At 43.0% G+C, this 11,420-nt stretch overlaps 1 long non-coding RNA gene across 4 annotated transcripts; it reads left to right on the top strand.

Moving 5' to 3' along the window:
* The first annotated feature begins 2,216 nt into the window (after positions 1 to 2,216).
* On the top strand, positions 2,217 to 11,206 carry LOC125701871 (uncharacterized). Of its 4 annotated transcripts, none has more exons than XR_007380387.1 (7): positions 2,217 to 2,253; positions 3,646 to 4,032; positions 4,367 to 4,571; positions 5,398 to 5,911; positions 7,503 to 7,575; positions 8,612 to 8,723; positions 9,634 to 11,206. It is a non-coding gene; the product is annotated as an uncharacterized LOC125701871 (long non-coding RNA). The 4 variants fall into 4 exon arrangements; XR_007380386.1 differs by having other exon boundaries at positions 2,218 to 2,253; positions 3,576 to 4,032; XR_007380385.1 differs by having other exon boundaries at positions 2,224 to 3,745; positions 3,830 to 4,032.
* The last annotated feature ends 214 nt before the right edge of the window (positions 11,207 to 11,420 follow it).

Here is an 11,420-nt window from a genome sequence, read left to right on the forward strand (position 1 = left end):
CACAGGCTACGAGAACTTGCATTCAGCACAGAAGGTGGGAGAGGTTCATAGTTTAACACACAGTTTAATTTATTATGTCATATTAAAAGCAGTACCCAGATAAGATCTTGTACACTCTGAATCCTTCAATTGACTGGGAGTTGTAGGTTTACAGCGCACTCTTATTGCCCATGTTTTGCATTCAGTCATCATGAGGCATGAACAACACCAACGCAAGATGGAGAATTTGTCTCCTCTTGCCTGCTTCCTTCTTGTCTTCATGAGTCTCCTGTACACTGCTTCATGAGCAGCATCTCTTGCTCAATCACATCACTCTGACTGACATTTCATTCAAAGCTGGGTATCTGAGCATCCTGGAGAATGTGGGCTTCAGTGCTGCAGTGCTCAGCAGGGGAATGTTTCTAGAACCTCAACTGGAAAGACTGCTTCAAGAAGGTGGAGATCAAGTTGAAAATGCTACCTAGCTACTGCACACTGACTGTTAATTTGACACTTCCTCTTTAAAGTACTGGCTCTGTAAGGCATATAAACAGCTATCTGCTTTAAGCATATTCAGTCCTGCTTCTGATGTCTCTAGGTCTATCCATTCAGCTTAAATATAATTGATGCCTGCTCCGAAGGCTTGGTGTTCTGCATCCTCAAACACTATTTCTTATGCTTGCTAGGAAAAGTTTGCCCATGATAGACAGGCTCATGTCTCTGGGAGAGTTTGAGAGCTCTTCAAACAGTTCTGCATACTAGCAAACCATTCAATATTTAATTGCTCTTTCTTGACTGTATGGACATTTTCTTAATGTGTTAGTTCAGCAGAGCAATAGGAATCTCTCAGCTTGGTGCCTGCGCCCCAGCTGTTTGCATAGCATGGCTCACTAAGTACTGTGCTCAGCTCCTTGCACAGGGCCCACGTACAATCTTTTTCTGCTGCAGAGCACCGAAACATGATTCCCACACAAAGATCCCAGGAAAACTCAATCCCACAAAAGCAGATCTGTGTCAAAATCAGTGCTCAGTATGGTATAGTTCAAGCATGTGACTGCAAATGGGCGTGCAAAGGGAACATCCAGTCTTGGGCTCCAAGGTCTCCAAGGTCTCCAGGATGGGTTTCTTCATAGTAAGTGAACTCCTTGCTGGGGCAGCGAGGATCTGAACTTGGAATTTTTTCCATCTGAACTGGACTTTCTCTGCACTATAATGCAGACCTCTCAGATCCCCAAGCCCAACCTACCCACACCATGCCCACTATCCATGTCTCTCAGTGCCACATCTCCACTGTTCTGGCAGACCTCCAGGGATGGTGACCCCACCACCTCCCTGAGCAAAATAAGTTTGCCATTGCCTGGAAGATGGGATGATTGTTATCTGTCAAAAGATTTGAAACCACTTTTCGTATCGGAGATGATTAAGGAAAACACAAAGTTGATTCCAATACAGTGCAAGCTTCCAGAGAGGCTTAAAAAAATAAGCAGTATAATACACCTCACTCACTATTTGAACAAGGGTAGTGAATTTTAATTTAAGTGTTCTATTTTATATAGGAACATGGTTAATTTTCACAGCTTGAGAGGAGTTGGGGCCTGACTCTCGAGACAAACCATTTTCCCTGGGAATTGTCTCCCCCATTAGAAGTCTTTACCTGGGGCAAAGCTCAGCGTGTTGTAGCTTCAGTCTCAGACATCCCACAGAGTGTGAATGGATCTATATATCCCTTGGGTTTTCTCATAAGTTTGAAGCTCAGTAGTTAATCAAAATAACTTTGAAGCCCTGGTAATGAAGTACAGCAATCTCTGTTTGCAGATGCTCTAGAAATTGAGTTGTTTGCTGGACAACCCCAGATGGGTTAGCACCATCTTCATCGGTAAAGAAACACTTCACTACAGTGCAAGTGGCCTTCCCACCAAGAACACTTTCAAGGGAGATTTTCCCTTCTGAAAGGAGCTGAAGGCCCCATAAATTGGTCAGTCCCTACCTGTAGGGGATGGTGCTGACTCCCTGGGGCTCATGCCAGGGACATTGCTATGAGAAATGAGCACAGGGGAATTGCCATGTCACAGCCTGAACCAGTAGTTAAGCACCAGGTGAGAAGGTGTGGCTAACACAGGGAGCTCAGGTGCGAGCAATACACCTGAGTGACCAGAAGGTGTGGAGCCTGGATCCACCCCTCCTCAACCCTGATTTAAGGGTTAGCAACTGAGCAAATGGCATTTCTTTGGATAGGGGTTGCACTCTTGTGTTGTCATTGGTTGTTGGCAGAAGGTGAGCTGATTTTCTGTCTTTGCTACCTGATAATGCTCCATGGTGTTTGTATCCCATTAGAAGGCCCTGCTATTGCCCTCTTTTGCAGTATGCATGAGCCAGCAGTGTGCTCTTGCAGCCCAGAAGGCCATGATATTTTTCTGTATAGAAGTAATGAAGGCCCTTGAAGGACCTGCAGAGTAGTGGGAAGCTTTTTATGGTTGCAGTGTAGGAAGAAAGGCAGAATTACCAGAGCAGCTTTCCAGGTTTTGTGATCACTATGGCTGGGGTGAACTGGAAGAATTACACAGCTTATGTGGGTGATAGCGTTCAATTGGGCAGCAGCACCATTCTCTATCTGGAAAGAGGGTGAGTTTTCATCCTACCTGGATACGCATACCTAGGGCTGAGAAACACATTGGAGAAGTTAAATACCTATCTAATATCCTTGAACATTCTGCCTTTGTTTTAAGTCTACTTAGTGCACATCATTTCCGCCTTGGTGAGAATGAAAGCATTATTTAACACCTTGCAGTTCATCTTCAGGAAACAGCTCTACACTTTGACCCTTCTACTACCCCTCAGATGCTTGAACCAAGTTTTCAATGTGAATGCATGCCAGCTAGCTTTGTAATATGGAACTGTCAGTCCAAAGTGAGGAACAGCATGTGAAGATCTGGTAATAGGGAAAAGAGAGGCTATCTGTAGAAGAGAAGGAGTAGTTAATCTATGCTTCTCCATGAATATTTAGAAGCAGTTCCTCAACTTGTGCTATGGAATATTACAGAAGAAAAAATAGGAACCTTCTTATTTAATCTTATTTATTGATTTATTTTAAATAACTTTGCCTAGATTGCACAAATGCATATAGTCTGCATAAGAATGTGCTTGCTACTGGAATTACATGGTCTTTCACAGATCTCTTTCTGAAAGCAATGAAATCTGCTTGCTAATCAGCTACAGGAAAAATAGAGCATTCCCCCACTCCCAACCTCAGTGCAGGAAGGGGCTATGCTAGAATGTTGCACTCAGGAAAACTTGCAGAAAGACTTGAATCTATTTAGCAAACCTAAAAGGAAAACTGATCATAGAGTGTAAGTCCCAACAGATGGGAAAGATTTCTGATAGCCAGGGGCTTTCAGTCTAACTAACAGAGTAAGATTCAGTCAGTAAAGGTTGGAAGCAGATGGATTCAAGTCAGAAATAAGGTGCTATCTGGGAACTGTAAGGGAGATCAGGTTTTGAAGTGAGAAGTAGCTTCTTGATTGCCTGGAGTCTTTGAAGCATGATTCAGGGCCTTTGTGAAAATTGTGTACCCTATCACACATGGGGTTGAATTCCAGAACCGTGAGGTGGATTTGGTGACTGAGCCAAACTCACCCTCCTTGATCACCTTGAGCCTTATGCATCCAGGGCATCTCCTGCCTGCTACTTGTGGATTTACCTGCAGCTAGCCTGGGACTCCTTGGGCAGGGGGAATTCATCTCTGCCTTGAAACTCTTCTATAAGAAAGGTAACTCTTCTATAAGAAAGCCTTGTTTGCTCATCCTCAGCTGTGTCCAACCAAGCCTATGAAGTGACTCATAAACAATTTTAGCTTGTACATCACCAGAGCAGTGCTTGGAAACTTGATCCTACAAGTGAGATAGTCCAGATGTGTCTATGCTGGACCACTCTAGTTTGTCACCGGGGATCAGCCAAGCTTGGATTAAATATGTATCACCTGGAGAGATCGGAGCAGATGAAACAAATGGATCCTCCCCAGAGCACTACCATGGGTTCTGCTGCATTGCAAAGCTGGTGGGTAGCATGATGATTTGGGATTTTCTTCCTCTTCTCTCCTGAGGTGAGGTCAGCAGTGCAGACAAAGTGGGGCCAGTTTGAAACAAATTTTCTGCAATTGCTTCACAACCAAATTGAAATTTTCATTCCAGTCATCTTTATTTCTTCCTTGTGCACTGAAATAGTTTAAAATGTTCAGGTGAAGGCTGAGCCTGCAAGTTTTGGAAGGACTTGCTGCTATTACCCAGAAATAATACCTATCAAAACAAACCAAATAAATGTGACCCTCATTGTCGCCAGCCCTCAGTTAAGCCAGCTGATCTGTCTCATCTTTGTGTTTTCTTCCTCTCAGCTAAATCATTAACCATCATGCAGAGCTCATCCATCCCACTGCATCAATCCATTTTCTATTGGCAAAGGTGAAATTGCAGTCCACCAGCCAGGGATGCCAGTGTCTTGTGGAAAACAGAAGGGTTCCAAGGTGAATCCCCAAAGATGGAAACAAGCTGGGTAAAAGAAAACGTGCCAAAGGCTACAACTGCTGCAATGGTTCACAGGTAGGTCAAAGCCATGAGATTTCCCCTTTCATTCTGGTGCTCGTTCCTCCTTTGAGCTTGGAGGAAGCATCTGCTTTTATCATGCTTGCTTTATCTTTTTTCTTTATTTTTTCTTGAGAAAATAATCATTTGTAGCATAGGTTGAGGAGGGAGGAAGGAGGGAAATGCTCCGAACTTCCCACTGGTTCTGGGAATATTAATTCTGGGGCTGTGTCCCTGTGCATGACTTGAATGCAAGTTTGGGCTCAGATCTCAGACTCAAGGATTCTGAGAAATGGAGATCTGTGGTCAGAAAGGTTCCCAGAGTAGAACAGAGCATTCAGGAGAGAGCGTCGCTTGAGGTTCTAGAGAAGTAGAAGAGGAGTTCAGGGCAGGGATCACGCAAGCGCACAATACCTGGGAATGGTCCCACGACTCAATGCTGGATGATAGACCAGGAAGACACGGCCACCTTGGGCAGCTTTAAAATCCCTTCTGTCTTTTTCTCATGGAGCATACATCTCCCTCCATTACACCTGGACTCCTTGAACCTAAGTTCCCCCTTTTTTTCTGTTGGTCCAGCAGTGTCCAAATTTCTCCTCAGATTCCTGTGTGAGCTTTAAGCTTTGGTAAGTCAGTCTCTGCTCCTGTTCCACATGGCTTGATTTTCTAGCAGTATAACTCACAGTTTCAGACTCACTGAGTACCAGCTGGGCAGTTCATCCTGTTAGTAGGATTACATAATAACACTAGAAACCATAGTGACAATAAATTAACTACCTAAATTAATAGCAGCAAATTAGCACATTGTGAGATTGCGAGCCTGACTCTTTTTTTATTCCCCCAGGTCTAGTTTCAGAGCTGAAAGGTTCTGCCCTGCATTTTGCTATGGGATGGATTCATCTTGCAGACAGATGCAATAAGTTCAGGTAACCAGCTCATCACAGTCCCATTGTGGTCAGCAGTGATGTGCACAGAGGAACCCCAATGTACCTTTCCAGCTTCCCACAGTTAGGAAAAAAGTCCCAGTAGCATTTCAGAGTGAAATGGAGAAGCACCAGCCTTTGGGCATCAATTGGAAAAGAGTGAGGATGAAAGGTGCACGACCCAGAGGAGGAGAAGGATAAAATGTGTTCCTTCGGATACGAAATTGATTGAAAACCTACTGCTGTGAATAAAACAGGGCTGTTCTTCTTATACAATGGACAACTCTTTTGCTTGGAGCCTGAGCTCGTGTTTCACTGCAGCAAAAGTAGTTGGAAGCACCAGGATGGTGTCAAACACGGGACAGCTTGGCTCAGTAACCATGTGGGCTTTTGGAGATGTACATGGCAGAAGTCCCTTGGAGAGCCCCCCTGGAGGTGAGCATGAGGGTACATATGCATGGTCAGTGTGCCTGATGTGTACAAACCAAACTGGCTAAAATCCTCTGCCCCAGCATTTTTATACAAAGCTTTACCTCAGCTCAGAGGCAGCTAACTCTTTCCTGAGGGTCAGGCATTCATTGCAAATCCTCTCATGCCAGCATCACTTCCACACTGCCCTGATGCTTCCAGGACATGGATCACATGATTTAGTGGGCAATTATCAGCTGCGTGTGTATGGGAGCACATGCATGGCACTGAGACTACCACGTGACACATCCTGGGCTTGATTAGGGACAAATCAATATTCATTGGGCTAACTGGGTGGTTATTTTTCCACTGCTCCACTAATAATAACAACCTGACTGGGTTGTGTCTCTCCTTCTGACTCAGGCAGAAACGGTCATTTAAAATATGCATGTTGGAGAAACATCCTTCACCTTACCTCTAGCAGGAGCACCAGAATGAATTTAGTCAGAGTGCCCCCATCTGTACAGTCCTGTCCGTGCAGGGGGAGGTGGAGTTGGGGTCTGCTGCTTTCAAGGCACTCAAAATCCCTGTATCTCTGCAAGGACAGCAAGAATCGATCCAACTCTCCTAAATCCCATTTCTTATTTAATATTTAAGATCAACACAATGGGAATGTAGAAATTGCAAACTCACACCCAGGAAAAAAAAACATCTTTAAGAGAGTGAAACACCAGCTGAGAACTGCCATCCTATCTACATCTTTCTTTCCTTTCAGCCAAGCCGTATTTTTTTGCTGGTATTAGTATTGATTTACATGAGCAGAGGGCAAATGGTTTTTTTCCTGCCCTTCAAAAAAGGATCTGCTCCAATGTAGCAGGGAGCAAGGCCATCTCATGCTCCGCTTTGGAAGTTGCCCTGTGTGGCCCTGGATGATGATAAAAGATGGGGACTTTCTGCAGAACTGCTGATGCACAGGTCCCAAAAACATATTAATTATAATTCTGGGTGGTAGGAAATTGTACGTGACACAAGTTCAGCCTGCACATAATTGCATCTGCTTGCATCTTACACTCAGGAGAAAGGAATAAGGAAGAAATAAGCAGGCTGTTTCTGAGATTTTCAAAAACGAGCTGCCTGATACCTCTGCAAGCAGAATAAAGTTATGTCTTTTTTCATTGTTGGCATTATCATAAATAATGTTCTGAGCCTGAATCCATTACTGAGTTGGAGAGAGACTCGTAGACCTTCGAAGGCAATTAGGATCAGCTGCAAAGGACAATGTGTTCTTTTTTTAATGTGTGCCTGTACAGCATTGTTACATTGGAAACTGCTCCTCTCCATGAAAACTTCTGATTAAAATAATCCCAAGTTGGGTAAATTTTAGATTTACCAAATACATTTTTCCAAAGCCTTTATGTCTTTCTTCGAAAAAGTGAAATTTCCTAAGACTTCCAAATTAAGCATCCTAGGATTTGAACAGAAATAACGAGAATACAAAACAAGGGAGAGGGGAGCAGGGGGTTACCACAGTTCAGAGAACTGGATGGAAAAAATTCTCTTTCTGTGAATATCTTCATTCAGTGACCAACCTGAAGGAAATTTTCTGTCTGTTTTCCAGGAGAGGATGTGCAGCATCTCCCATCAGGCCAAAGGCCATAAAGATTTCCATTCGAGATGGCTCTCAGTTGATGGTATGGCCAGCAACCCTCATGGCATGATACTTCAATTCGCCATGGTTTTCTAACACTTCACTTCCTATTTTTCTTTTCTTCTCTGCTGCCATTGCCAAGACACATCACAGTTCCTATGTGCCAGCTGAAACTACTCTTTCATGCTGATATTTGGATGCTCTGCCTGTTGGTCTGGGGGAGCTGCTGCCTGCACCCTCTGTCTCTGCTGGGAAGGTTGAATGGGGAATTTTCTCATACCCTGACGAAATTTCGTCTGCAACCCCCAGACCAGAGCTAATTATGTAAAAACAATAATTAGGCCAGAGCTACAGCTAGTTTCTTAATCTCTCAGAGAGGGAGATTTGCCTCGTTTGAGCTATTCTCTCTAACTACTGCTTCTGCCCTGATTATAGAAATGGAGTGGGTGGCAAGACGCACCATCCACAGGCAGCAGAGTTGAGAAATCTGCAGAAAGATGAGAAAATAATAATCCAACAAGCCTGACAAGCTCCTGACATGGCATTGCCTGTCCTCCTGTATGCACGCTGCCTATGCAGGGCCAGAGCCAGACTTGCCCACACAGAACAAGAGAGAGTCAGGGGAGAAATTCTAGCTTCACTGGTGCAAAAAGGGACTTGAACATGAAATTCTGTGTGGTTGGGGTTTTACCAGAAGTCTAAAGGGAGTCTCAGCAGCAGAACTTGCAGTGCTGCTGAATTAATGTGTGGCACATTCACATGCATACACTGCTGAGGTCAGATCCCATCAGGAGGGATGTGGTAGAATTGCTGACGGAAATTTCTGAGGAGAGAGTCTCTGATTTTACAGCTGGGAAAGAGGAGTGAGAATAATTCGGGAACACTGGTTTGGGGAGATAATTTCTGGTCTTGATCACCCAATTTATTTTATTTTATTTGTAACTTCTTTGTATTTGGTATCATTTCTTATGCTTTTGCTACAGTGTTCAAGAAGAGCTCCACTGAGGGGGAACTCCTGTGGACATCCACCAGTGGTTAATTTTGATCTGACAATACTTAATGTCTTTGTTTATGTCCAGAAAGAAAATACTGACTTGCTGTATGTGAAGCTTGCATAGGGCACAGAAAGTCCATGGAGTCATAAGTAGCAAAGAGGATGCAGAAGTGCTGCACATCCCAATGAATTGCCAGGTAGGCTACTCATAACCTAATAACTTTGCAAATCCTTGCATAGACTGAAGTTCACTTGGATGCTGCTAGAGTTAAGTTAATGTGGGAGGAAAATCCACAGCTTAACGAGGGTCTTTCATCATCCATATGGAGAGGTTTGATGTTACTGTGAGTTGAGGTACAGAAACAAATTTTTAGACACACTGGATGGAACTTCTTGAAGCAAATGCTCAGAGACCCCATCAGGAAAGAATAAATTCTTGATTTAAGCCTCTGTACTGAAAAGATGTTGTTCCAGATGTTCATTTACCGAAGAGTAACTCTGTAATGATGATCATTATGTACTTGTATTTGTGCGTTTTTGTGGAAGTGAGAAAGTCACAGGTGAGAATTCCCTTTAATAAAGACTCCCTTTAAAAGGGCATGAAGAACAGATGACATAAAAATGAGAAATCTTGCTAAAAATAAAGGTAAAGGAGCAGCAGAAAGGGTGAAATATCTTTGGATGGCGTAAACCCATTTAGAGATACAGTATGAGAAGCGTGTAGCAAGGGCATACCATCCACTGAAATAGACATAGCAGCCCTAAAATAGGGGATGCCAGTGGAACAACAGAGTAAAGGAATCTGTTTAAGTCAAACAGAAATTGTTTAAAAAGCATGAGTCATTTTTTAGAACAGGATGAACATAGAGTAGCTCTTTTAACTTAAATATGAAATGATCAGATTGTAAGTTGGATTATCTTCTAAGAAACTACCTGCTGAAGAAATAAAGATTGAAATCTTTTTTTTTGTTTTTATATGTTGGAAGAAGGCCTGCTAGAAAACTGCAAGGTGATGGAGGTTTGAAAGTACAGGAAGTTAAGGATCCTAGAAAAGAGGAAAAATGATTTCTTTGCTTATTGTGAGCTCAGGGAAGTCTTTCTTTAAAGAGGGTGTCTGACCAGCCATCAGAACTTAAGGAACAAGCTTTTAAAGAAATGATACAACGAACAGTGGGAAATGAGCAGGAACAGATGGCATTCACCCAAGAGGTTTAAAGGAATTCAATATGAAATTGCTGATCTGCTTGTTGTGTTGTGCAAAGTATTGCTTAAATCAATGCCAGTGTTACAGCAGTGTAAGACAACAAATGAGGAACAAGCTTTTAAAGGAAGCTCTGAAGCATCTGGAAGAATACAGACATGATCACGGACTGGTAAAAACCAGTCAAAAAAGAGTAGCTGAATAGATATAAAGCATGTTCTCTCTTTAAAAATATGAGAGTTCTTTGAGGGAGTTGATAGGTACACAGTCGATAAACCCAACTGATGCATTTGTATTTCCAAAAAGCTGTCAGTGAGGTCCCTTCAGTAGCAACTCTTGAGGAAATGAAGCTGTCCTGAAGAAATGAGAGGCCTCTTCATAATTAGTCAGTGGTTGAGATGGAGGTAAAAGTAAATGATGAAGTTTTTACAATGAAGATAAACGAACGAAGCCTTTAAAGCAGCCAAATCTGAATGTGCCTATGAAAAGCTGAAGGAAGAGCTCACAATTCTGAATGATTTGGTGGTAAAATAGCAGAAGAGGTTCATGGTCAATAAAGGCTGAGTCATAAACAGAGATGAAAACAGCCCTGACTATACACACATAATCACAGGGTGTGAATGAAATAGATCTTGGTAGTGTAGAAAGAACCATGGAAATGCCTGCTCATGCCCTCAGCAGTGCCAAAGCCAGCATACAGGCAATTCCTGCTGGGGATTTCTTGCTGGGAGGCTGACTACAAGGGTGTGTATGTCACCCTACATTCAGGAATTCTCTAGACTATGTTTTACTGAAAGCTGGGGGATGTGCTGGGGGATATACTGGGGGAAATGCTATCTTGAGCTTGCCTGGAGCAAAGCAGAGCAGAGAGGGACAAGCATAACAACTTCTGGTCACCTCTCCACGTATTTATGATGCTCCTGTGGCCCTTATGAAAGTTAGTCTGCAAGGAAGTCATTTTAGGGCACTGCGAGACACGACAGAAGTTCTCCAAACACCATTCCTTTTATGAAGGAAAATAACTAGAAGCTGGATAAACAATTCATATTGTTCCTCATTAGTTCACACTAATCAGTAGAGTGTCTCAAATAAGCATTTAATTAAGAATTAATGTGGCGGCTGTTATAAAATGAAATATTAATTGGAAAAGGAAAATTTCAGGTTTGTTTAGGTGAAAGAATTCTGCCCGCCTCACGCTTAACTTGATTACACAAGTGCTTTCCAATTCCTGAATTGTTTAATGTATACAAGTCATAAGGACCTGACATTTAACAAGGGAACACTGGCAAATTAATTCCATTCAGTGCTAAAAACGCATCTTGACATTTGGTGGTTGGTGTGTTAACCAGCGCTTCCTCATCAGAATTGCATGTTTCACTGTGTGCTAATTAACTGCCCTGTTATCCCATTTCAAAAGAATTAAGAAACAATTGGGATTTAATGTATTACTAATAAGTGGACTGATGTCAGCTGCAAGATGTGGGCTTGGTTCCAAGAAGAAGGCAGGGCTGTCTGTCCTCTTAGCCATGCAGAGAGCTGCATGTAGGGTCTCTTTGCTGCCAACAGGGCACCTCCACCCCTCTTCTCCTAAGACCCAAAGGCTCACAGCGCTTCTACATGAGGGTCAGAATGAGGTTAACCAACCAGTTGCAGCCATAAATGTTTCAATCCATGGGCATCACTGCTGCTCCAG

The sequence above is a fragment of the Lagopus muta genome, chromosome 17 (assembly GCF_023343835.1).
Source record: "Lagopus muta isolate bLagMut1 chromosome 17, bLagMut1 primary, whole genome shotgun sequence".
In the NCBI taxonomy this organism is placed as follows: domain Eukaryota; kingdom Metazoa; phylum Chordata; class Aves; order Galliformes; family Phasianidae; genus Lagopus; species Lagopus muta.